Here is a 10,437-nt window from a genome sequence, read left to right as displayed (position 1 = left end):
GTTCCTCATGCACCTGCAGGGAACGACTCCCCCAGCAGAAGCCAGGGCAGCGGAGACAAAGATGAATGGCTCATTTCCCCTGTAATGCACCACAGAAACAGGCTTTTATGAAAAATAGAGCACAGACCAAGATGAAAAGGGCAACAGTCATTTTCGAAGGTCACACATATCATTTCTTTGTGGCAAATTTGCCTCCTGTGACTGACAAAAGCAAGACAGATCAAGTGTCTTCCAACAGACCTGGATTAAAAATGAAGTCATGTTACTTGGAGAACTGACAGTCCCACCAGAAATAATAGAGGCTGCTGACAGTTCTGGCTTCACAATAAAAAGCATCTTCCCACGTTGTCAAAAGAGCTTCTCCAGTATGGGTATAAATAAGGCATTATTTGAATGGAAATGTTAATGGCAAAGAGACATAAATCATATTAGTCTGTTGTAAAAACACACTGTAGCTGAAAAATGCGTTTCTCATATATATGAAACTATACATGTGTGTATAAACAAGACATGCATATCTATTCATATCTCTGTATATTTATGTATAATTCTATGCGTGTGTTGTACACTTGTCGGCAGCTAAAAATACTCTAGTAATCAGCCCTTCCGCTAAGAGCAAATGGTTGCTGTGATGTATTGAATGCTGTTGTGTAAGATTTGACTAAATATCTTCCCCATACATAAAGATTGTAATGTAGCAACAATTGTTTTCTGCTCAGAAGACACTTTTTATTTCCAAGCTAGTTGTTGCTAGCCTTATTAGTGGCCGCTGTCACGGCTCCTGATGCGCTGCTGAGCCGGATGAGAAGCACAGCGGCTTTGATCAACTATAATCTTGATGAAGCTGGCCATGGAGAAGAGGCATCGCAAACAAGGGCTCACCCTTTGATGGCACACTCTGTGGTGAAGGAGATATTTAGCTTAAGAGCCTGAAGAGTTCAGACAGCCTCGATGTGATGGCAAGCTGCACCTGGCTGCTGACTGGGCTTGTGGCCACGGCTTGGGAAAAGCCCATAGCCTGAGGCCATGCTGCAAACCCTGAGCTGGAGGCAGTCAGCTCTTTTTGTATGTTGTATGTGTGTGTATATATACATATATACACACAGACACCCCCCCCATATATGTACACACATCCCTGCGTGCACATGGGGATGAAGGAGAATTCCAGCTCTCGATGTTCAAAACAACTTTCTTTGCCGAAAGAACCAAAGCAGTTGACCCCAAGGGACAGTACCTGCAGCCTCCAGCTGCTGAGTCTGGACGATCACCACTACCATGGCACTGCTGCTAGAAACTGGGGCTGTCCCCACCACCCCAGGGGCCAACACTAGTGGGAACACCACGGGAGTATTGCTGCTGTGAGTGAATCCGCCGGCAGGCAGAAGGGAGGGAGTTAAGCATGAGAAGTACCAACCCAAGTACGTCTCTTCCAGCCCGCACCGTCCCTGGAAGGGTGCTGGCTGGAGGGTTGGGAACAGGACGGGGACTGGTCTGTGACCACAGACACCAGCCTGCGCCCCATCAGCCGGGCACCCAAACCAAACCGGGCACTGCCGGTACCACGCACGCTCCCCCCGCCGCCCAGCTCGTGGCTGATGGAGGTGTCGGGTGCGATGCCAATGTAGGGTTATATAAACGTGAAAGCATTTTATATAAGCCTATTTTATCTGCAAATCATTTATATTTAGAAAACCTATTTCTGCTGGAAACACTAAAACCATGTTACGTAAGAGCTTGTTTAAATCCTTTGGCTTAAGGTTTGGGCAGGGGGAGGGGTTGGTTCAGGCATGGCGCATTCAGCTCCGTTTTAGAATCAGAGCCTCAATGGGCAGCCGAAAGCTGGTCTTGAAATCCTTTTTGCTTTCACTCCACACTGCCCTGACAACAGCAGAATACTTGCTGGAGGGAAATTTTCTTCTCCCTCAGTGCTGCCTTCATGTTTGGAAATTTTCATTTGTAAGGCTCTGGATGTGTTGCCAACATAGCAGAGAGAGCAGCTCAGCACCGCCCGCCAACCTGCTGCAGGCCGGGCTGTTACGGCGGGTGGAAGCACTACTGACATCACCCGAGTGACTGCGGCGTCATTCTCGGAAACTAAAAAAAAAGCGTTAACTGGAACTATTTAGCAATATAAAATTACTTACTTTCGGCATTTGTGCAACAACATTTTCTAATGAATTAATTATTCCCCAAGCCCTCCCCTGAGGAGAAGGCAGGAAAGATGGTGATGATGGCACAAAATACATGTACAACTGCACCGGGGGCAGTTGAACCACTTTGGATGCGCGGCCACGTGACTGCAGACGTTGGCCTTAGGGTCAGCTCACTCTGCTCTGCCACGGCCGTGAAAAGCTTTGTTTCCCGTCATATGCCAGAGCAAACTGCTTTACTGCAGGGTTGGGATAAGACTGCACCGCACTGTGTTGTTGGGCCATGGATGCACACGGGGTCTGTATGTTACAGCTTCATCACGGCATTACAACACGGCTCTCAGGGGAAGGCAGTCTCTGCCCGCACAGGCAGAGGTGCCGTGGTGGCCACTGCCAGCAATGCGTGGTGGGCTCCAGCACCACTGTGGCAAACAAGTCCTTCAGCAGCGGTTGGATGCTAGTCCCGGCTTGGTTTGCCGGTGTAAGAAACTCTAAAAAAGGAGAGTGGAAGATCCCACCTCGCAGCGATGATGCCATCACTGAGACCTCTCTGTTGGCCCAAGTCATGAATTCTACCATGGCAAAACGCACAACTTAGTAATAACAGGCTTAACTGATCGTCCCTCCCTTCCATTCAGTCTGGACCAAACCTTATGTCTCTTTTTTCCCCCTCCACGTTGTCTCTGAAAGCAAGGTCAGGAATCACTCCTCAGCTAAGGGGAAGGCCGGGAGCAGCAGCTGTGTGCAGCAGAGCCCCGGGCAGAGGCACAGAAATGCCACAAGGAAAACAGAGAGCAGTCCTGGTAAATAACACCATGACAGTACCGAGTCACTTGGTTGGGGCAGCCAGCCGTACATCCCAGGTTCACGCTCCCCAACACACCTCTTTGACTTTGGCTGGGCGAGGGAACTCCATGAACCCTGACAGTAAGAGCCCAGGGAAGGAGGGGCCAGTAGGATTTCCCACAGGACTCCTGGGGGATGCCAAGCAGCTCTGAGAGCCCGGGCAGGGCTGTGGTCACCGCTGCACCCTCCGGCATCACCCACCCCCATGGCTGGGCACGGCACGCACGGGGCGCACCGTCCACCCTGAGGCCAGGCACGGCCTCAGCCCTGCAGCATGTGTCCCAGTGAGCCCTGCAAGGAGGGGCCAGTAGGATTTCCCACAGGACTCCTGGGGGATGCCAAGCAGCTCTGAGAGCCCGGGCAGGGCTGTGGTCACCGCTGCACCCTCCGGCATCACCCACCCCCATGGCTGGGCACGGCACGCACGGGGCGCACCGTCCACCCTGAGGCCAGGCACGGCCTCAGCCCTGCAGCATGTGTCCCAGTGAGCCCTGCTCCCTCGCCGCTGCAAAGGCCAGCCAGCGAGCCCAGCACAGCCCAGCATCCTCACTCACCTTTCCAAGGCAGCTGGGTCAGAGCGCTGTCTCCAGGCACGATGTGCTACCTCTGCCAAATGACACCGCTCCCTGGCACCGGCACACTTTGCTCTCCCAAAGGAGCAGCGCTGAGCTCTCCCACCACTTTCACATCTGGACACCGCCTTTCATCACCATCACTGCTCCAATTCTCTCTGCAACTGCTCCCTATTCAGATGGCGTGGTTCATTAGTTTCTATAAATGGCCAGGACATTGCATAGATTTCAGGGACAAAATAAGAGCTAAAACTGTAAATTACTTTTTCTTCTTACCTGAAGTTTGCTTGCAAGGTGACTCAAACTTCAGCATCTGGTGGACCCCAGTTTGTCCCACTCAAGCCAGCATCCTGCTCCGGCTGGGTGAGGCTTAACCGCTCCATCTTCCATTTTCCCTGCTGTAAGGTGCAAAAGACAACACACAAATTTCTTAGGGGTGCAGGAGGAAAGCAATTAACATCTAAGCATGCTGCAAAGCTTTCCAAGACTTTCTTTGCCTCACCAGGAAGTGAAGGTGGCTTAAACTGTTTGAAAACTCCCATTCCCAAATTTCTGTGAGCTCAGCTGGGTAGGCAATGGGGCTGGGGATGTGCATGGCAGTAAGATGGCAATGGGGTGTCCTGATGCCTGGGGGCAATGTGCCCCGCTAGCAAATTACCCAAGGGCATGGGCAGTGTGAAAACCAACTTGGTTTTCACAGCAGCATCACGAGTATTTTAAGGAGAAGGCAGGGAAGGACCAAGGTGGTCTGTCACTGACCTGCTGCCATTGTCCTCGCTGGCGGTGCATGGGGTGTCTGTGCTGGGGAGCCGGGGCTTTCCCAAACCCAGGCTGCCTGAGCCCTCCCAGCTGCTCAGCACCGCGGTCCCAGGGGATGGGGGCCCGGTGCCAGGCGGCTGCCCTGTCTGCTTGCCCAGCTCCCCACTGCTGCACATCGCCGCTTAAGTAGCTTAAGAAAATTCTTCTCATACTTCACTTGAGCCAGACGCTGTAAATTGGATTAAAGTGGTGCCTGGAGAGATTTCTAGAGCCAAATATTTTAAACTAACATGAATTTGAACTGTTTTCTACGCTGCCACAGAGGTCCTCCCCTACCTCCCCCCTCTGCGTGCAGGGCGCTCCCCAGCTCCGGCTCTGTGGGTTTGAAGTCAGTTCTCCTGTGACACTGCCCACAGATGCCAAAATTCATGTCAAAACCTGCAACAGTGAACAAGTTCAGCTTAAAAATATATATTTTCATTTCTGCTTGAACAAAAATTGTACCAGGGTTGATTGTTAAAGGAGCTGAGCATCCCCCTGCTCCAGGGAACTGCCTGATCTCCCGGGGGGGCAGGGCGCTAACTCCAGCTAATTATTTCACTTCAAACATTCCATCACCGTCTATTATTTCTCATCTGTCATAAAAGTGAAGTGATGTAGTGAAGATCTGTGATGTTCATGGATGAGCATAGCGGTTGGAGCACAAATCTGTCTCATTGTTTGAGCGTGGAAGAGGAGAAACTAAGGCTATAGGAAATACTAGTCACGCTGGCACCCTCAGGACCCAAATCATCCAGAACACTGATGAGAAAAGTAATTTGCAGATATACCAGGGAAACCCGGCAGAGCCCAGCTTCACTGCTGCAGGACCTGCACGGTGCTAGGCAGAGCCTGGGGGAGCCTGCCATTTACCGAGTTTTCCACTACAACGATGCCTGTCTAGCTGTGGTGCCTAACTAGGAGAAGACCAGATGACTGAGAAGAATTGCTCTGTGTTAATCAGCCCAGCTGATTAAAACTGATGATATGGTCCTCACCCAAGAACTGTTTTGCATCCACCTGATTCTGCATTGCATTGACAAATGCTGGTGACTAGCAACCTAGATAGCAGATTCAATTTGATCATGGAAGGTAAATAAGCAGACGGCCGTTTGGACTCATAGAAAATAACAATTTTTATTTTATCTTAAAGAATAAACCAGTTTGGTTTAGCCTCAGAGATTTTAGTATGCATTTTCTAATGGCTCAATGAACTCAATAAATTATGGGGTTAAGGCTGAGAGCATGGTCTACACGTGCTGGAGATGGGGACTTTGCAATGTAAAGCCCTCTCATGAGCCTGCCACATACCAGCCTCTGGCTCCCAAGCTCTCCCCACTCGCAAAGGAGCAGAAATGCCTCAGCGATGGATGTGCAAAGGATTCGACGAGTTGGCCGAGCACCAGTCAGCAGCCCATCGCCAGCTGCAGCAAAAACCTCTGACAGTTCACAAACTGGCTACTGGTGATGGAAACCAGCTCTCCTGTCTGCAGGGACCTGCCACCCCTGCCCTAAATCTGCACCAGTAACTGCTGCTGTCAGCCTCTGAAAGGAAGAGTCAGTTAGCAAGAGAAAAACAGCGTTTGGTTATTTTGTCTTAGGCTGGAAGGAAGCCATGGATCACAGCTCAGAGAGCAGGCGGCGATCAGCTGAGAGAAATACAGCTCCCTAGTGACAGCCGAGCTGTGAAATAGAGCTTCGTTTCGCTGCTTGGCAGCGCCTGTGAGGTCGTATCAGTTACACGAATATGATGCCAGGCTGATGTGCTGTAGGGAATGGTTTATGACCTTCATCCGATGAAAAAGAGAGCAGGCAGGTGTTGAGAGAAGGTGAGTGAACACATTCGTGTAAATAGTCATACTCAGTCATATTTTAGGGAACGCAAGACTCCAGCCTGCTGCTGGCGGACCTGTGCTGCCTCTGCCTCGGGGTTTGGTGTGGGCCTACAAACACGTGAGAACTGGGTGCTTTCCCCCAAACAGAGGGAAAAAGAAAGCTTTTCTCCCTGTGTGAGAGCCTCCCTGCTCCCGGCAGCCCTCCGCAGCCAGCCAGCCCTGAGCCCTCCTCTGTTACCAGCTTTCCAACATCCTGTTTTCACTGGGGTTATTTTAATCTCCCTGTTTCCCATCATATTTTTCCTCCTGCCCATGCCAACGCAGACTGTAATTCCTGGCAGGCAGGGTGGAAATCTCCTCCCTGGGCTGTGCCAGCATTTTGGAGGATGAGCTGGACTCTCCCCTGGTCGTACCTGGCTCCTCTCTGCTGTCGGCACTGGTACCTGCTGCTGGTTCCAAACCCCCACCATGGCCAACTGGCCGCTTCACACCAACTCAGTTTGAGTTCACTCAGCCACTAAATCACTTAGGCAACTCTGTGCTTCCATATTTTGGTCCATGATGGCTGAAGAACCAAAAAACCTGCTTCACCGCTGACGTAATTATGCTTGTATCAGGACAAGAGAAATGATGCAAGATACTGATTAACTATCCAAGAGCAATACAGGTATGGACAGCCAGACTTTTCCATGTTCTTCCTAGCTAGTGGTGAATTTTCAGCAGCTGCAAACTGCGAGCCGCTCGACGGCTGCTCAGCTTGCCACGGGTCCACTTGGGCTTTCAGGGTTTGCTTTACTCTTGGATTTCCTCTGTCCTGGATGATAAATCTCCTCGCTCTGTGCAGGTCCCTAAGCTAGTCACAGTGAGATTTTGTATCTTGTCTCGCTGGAAATTGATGCTGTATTCTAGGTGATGCAGTTAGCAAGGTCAATAGAAATACGGATCTAAGTGCCAGCAATACCCAAAGGACGTTCCCATCTGCTCTGCACTCCAATAGCTGTATAGACTGGCACCTTGCTGCTTCACAGCGCTAGGTGTGATGTAAAATTGAGTGACTCAAACAGTTAAGGGTCTCTCTGCATAAAGCAAGTAAAAAGAAAATAAAGAATCATGGAAAAATCAGTGAAATATCATGTGTGAGGGTCTGAAAGATAATTTAGTATGTAGAAGTAACTTAATCTTTCAGCATGTGTCAACATCAAATTTGCTAAGAGACTCTGTAGCATTAGCAGAAAAAAATAAAACTGAGGCAGACATAACACAAAACAAAACCCAAACCCATCTGCTTTCTTAATCATAGGCTTTAAAAATGTCTCTGCTAGTTATCCATCTATTTCAAGATCTGTACTGTTTAAATCTACATCCAAACAAACACAGAAGTCACAATAAATCTGTCCTTCAGTTATTCAGGTCTACGGCTTTAAATGATTAAAAATCATAAAATTCAAGAAAGACATTAAATGGAAATGTTGTTTCTCTACAGCCTCTGGCACTGAAGATTTAAGCTTTAATCCAGCTCTGAATGGCATCCCCAAGAACGAGAATGAGAAAATGTCCTTTTATTGCCAGAGTCTGGGTTTGGAGCATCTACAGCTGAAGCCTGAGCTGCAAACTAAAAGCGTGTCTAAGGATCAACCATCTTGTAAAGCAGAAACTCTATCCCGGCTACATTTGTGGTGTGGAAACACCTTTTTGGGAAGATGCTGTGGAGGTGGAGAAAAATGACTAGGGTTATACTTACCTTGCACCGGCCATGGTGGGATTAGCATGGCAAAGAAGCTTCCACATGGCACAGTACCAGAGCCTTGGGGTATGGCTTGAGGAACAGGGCATAATTCAGATATAAAGGAAAGCCTGTATTTTATACTTATATTTTTATCTATTCTGAGAGTGGCCAGCAATCTTGAACCAAGCAGGCAAGAGAGCACTCATGTGCCTTGGACTGTACTCAGCCCTGAATGATTACTAGAAGAATACAGTAAGCCTAAACCAGAAGTTACAAGAAATTTGGAAAAATCAAAAGTGTAAGCAAAGACACAAGTAATGTGGAAGTATACCAAATTAGGACAAAATACATCAGCCTTCTACTAATTAGGAAGCAAAGATTAAAACTGAAAAAACCCAACAAACTATCAGCCACCAATTTAGTAATGACTACCTCCCCTAGAAACACCGATGGAGCGTTATTATCAGTAAGGGCAGATGATCCCAAGTCCCCCACTAACACAGAAGTTGTCCTTCCCCATATCCCTTGACGTACAGCCGTGCTCTTACTCAGCGGCCCTCCATCCCAGGGGACAGCAAGGGACCCCTGCCCCGTGGCAGCGCAGGATGCAGCAGCCCGAGCAGGAGCCCTGCCACACCACCTGCAGTCCTGCAGGTAGTCACAGCCCAGCACCTTTCCTTTATCAACAAGGCAACCAAAGCCAGGGAGGGTGAGCGGGCTGTGAAAGGCAATGGTATTGCTGGCGCCAAAGCTTCGCAAGTCCTAAGTTCCCTGTCCCAGACCCAACTGCAAAAAGCACACTTTCATATTTCATACCACACATAACATCCAGGCTGGGTGACATAAAGGTTGAAAGTAATTTTGGCTGCAGTAGACCAGCACATAGATTACAAGAGGAATTTTATTATCAGAGTTCACTATAGAAGGGCTGCTTTGCAGTCAGGATGCAATAGACAGACTCCAGAGGAAAGCCAGTGATATTATGGGACTGCTGTCAGCTACTGAATGCAGCCATATCCGGCTATCGCCACGTCCACATGGGCTACCAGGGCAGAGCTCCCCCTGCACATGGCCTGGTGCATGCAAATCACCTTATCAGCGATGCTAATTCTCAGTTGAAAGAAGTCATTGAACTTTTCAACAGTCAATATTTTAAGGAGTTCTCAAATAGCATTCAGAGTAAGCAGATAACCATTTTAAATATAGAGACACTGGAATGGAGGCCCAAGAGTGCTGGGTGCCAGTGGTGATCTGGATTATTTGCTTGTTACTAAATACCCCACAGCATGACTTACCAGGTTGTTCAGCTCCAGTCTGACGCAAACAGTGGTAGAACAACAAACAAGAATTTGCAAGCACTGAAATAATTCAAGGAATAAGGAACAAACCGGTTTAGGGCTGCTGTTGCTCAGGATTGCATTTTCAGAAGAAGGAGGACAGTTTACTGTTTAATTACCTGTAAAACCTAACTGAAGACTTGACAAGCGCTTCCAAACCTCAGCAACAGAAAAGCAACATGAGTATAAAGAAAGGAAAGAAGACTTGTGAGAGCAGATTTAGTTCAAGGATGCTTTTCCCCTCTATCAATACCCAGAAATAATCTGCACCACGGCGTGTCACTGCATTCCTCAGGGCCCCAATGTTTTGTAGTATACATGCCTGTAGAGTAAGGAATGAAAATCCACACGTGGAAAAACTTGCTACCTCTGACTATTGCAGCGTTTAGAAGGGGACAGAAAAAACGTAGCAAAAATAGCTCCAGAGCAACATTAGTTCCATATGGAAGAAAAACTCCGCACAAGGAAGCCTCCCCCCCTGTAAAAAAGGCATTAAAAATCTATTTGTAAATGAACGCCTCCAGGCAATAAGCCAGACCAAAGTGAGAACTTAGCAAAGCTTTAAATCTATGTACCAGGCACATTTTTAAGAACTTCCACAGTGCAGGAAAAGCAATAGCAAGGTGACAGGAAAACCATGTAAAGCAAGGGACACAAACTCAGCTGTAGGCAGCAGACTCATTGCTGCAGAGAGAGGCTGTCCCGCTGCCCAGGGGCAGAGAAGGTGCAGCAGCAGGGACTGCCCTGCTGCCCCAGCTCCCAGCTGGTTTGCAGAACCCCATGTCCAGCCCAAAGCCCCAGCAGACCAGCTCTGCTCAATGCAAAGACTAGCTAAGACACACTACTCGTGCTGTAACCATACCACTAACAGCGGCGTGGGCAGAGTCTTCTATAAATAGCTGAGATTATATATAGCAACTCTTATTTAATTAAAATTAAATACAATTGTGAGAAAGTTAACTGACCATGACCGAGAACTCCTGATCAGAACAAACTGTTCAGCATTGTGCTAGTTTGCAATTATTAGATCTCATGTGATGACAGTACATGTAAAATGCCCTGTCCTGGTCTGTTCAGTAAGGGTAAACATCACCTCTTCTAGCTGGTTAGATATACTTTAAAACACTGCCTTTTAACCAAAGACCACCTAGAGAAAAGGTATTTTAAAAAGAT

The sequence above is a fragment of the Cariama cristata genome, unplaced genomic scaffold, assembly GCF_000690535.1.
Source record: "Cariama cristata isolate BGI_N322 unplaced genomic scaffold, ASM69053v1 scaffold25996, whole genome shotgun sequence".
In the NCBI taxonomy this organism is placed as follows: Eukaryota; Metazoa; Chordata; class Aves; order Cariamiformes; family Cariamidae; genus Cariama; species Cariama cristata.
Note: the sequence above shows the minus strand (reverse complement) of the source record.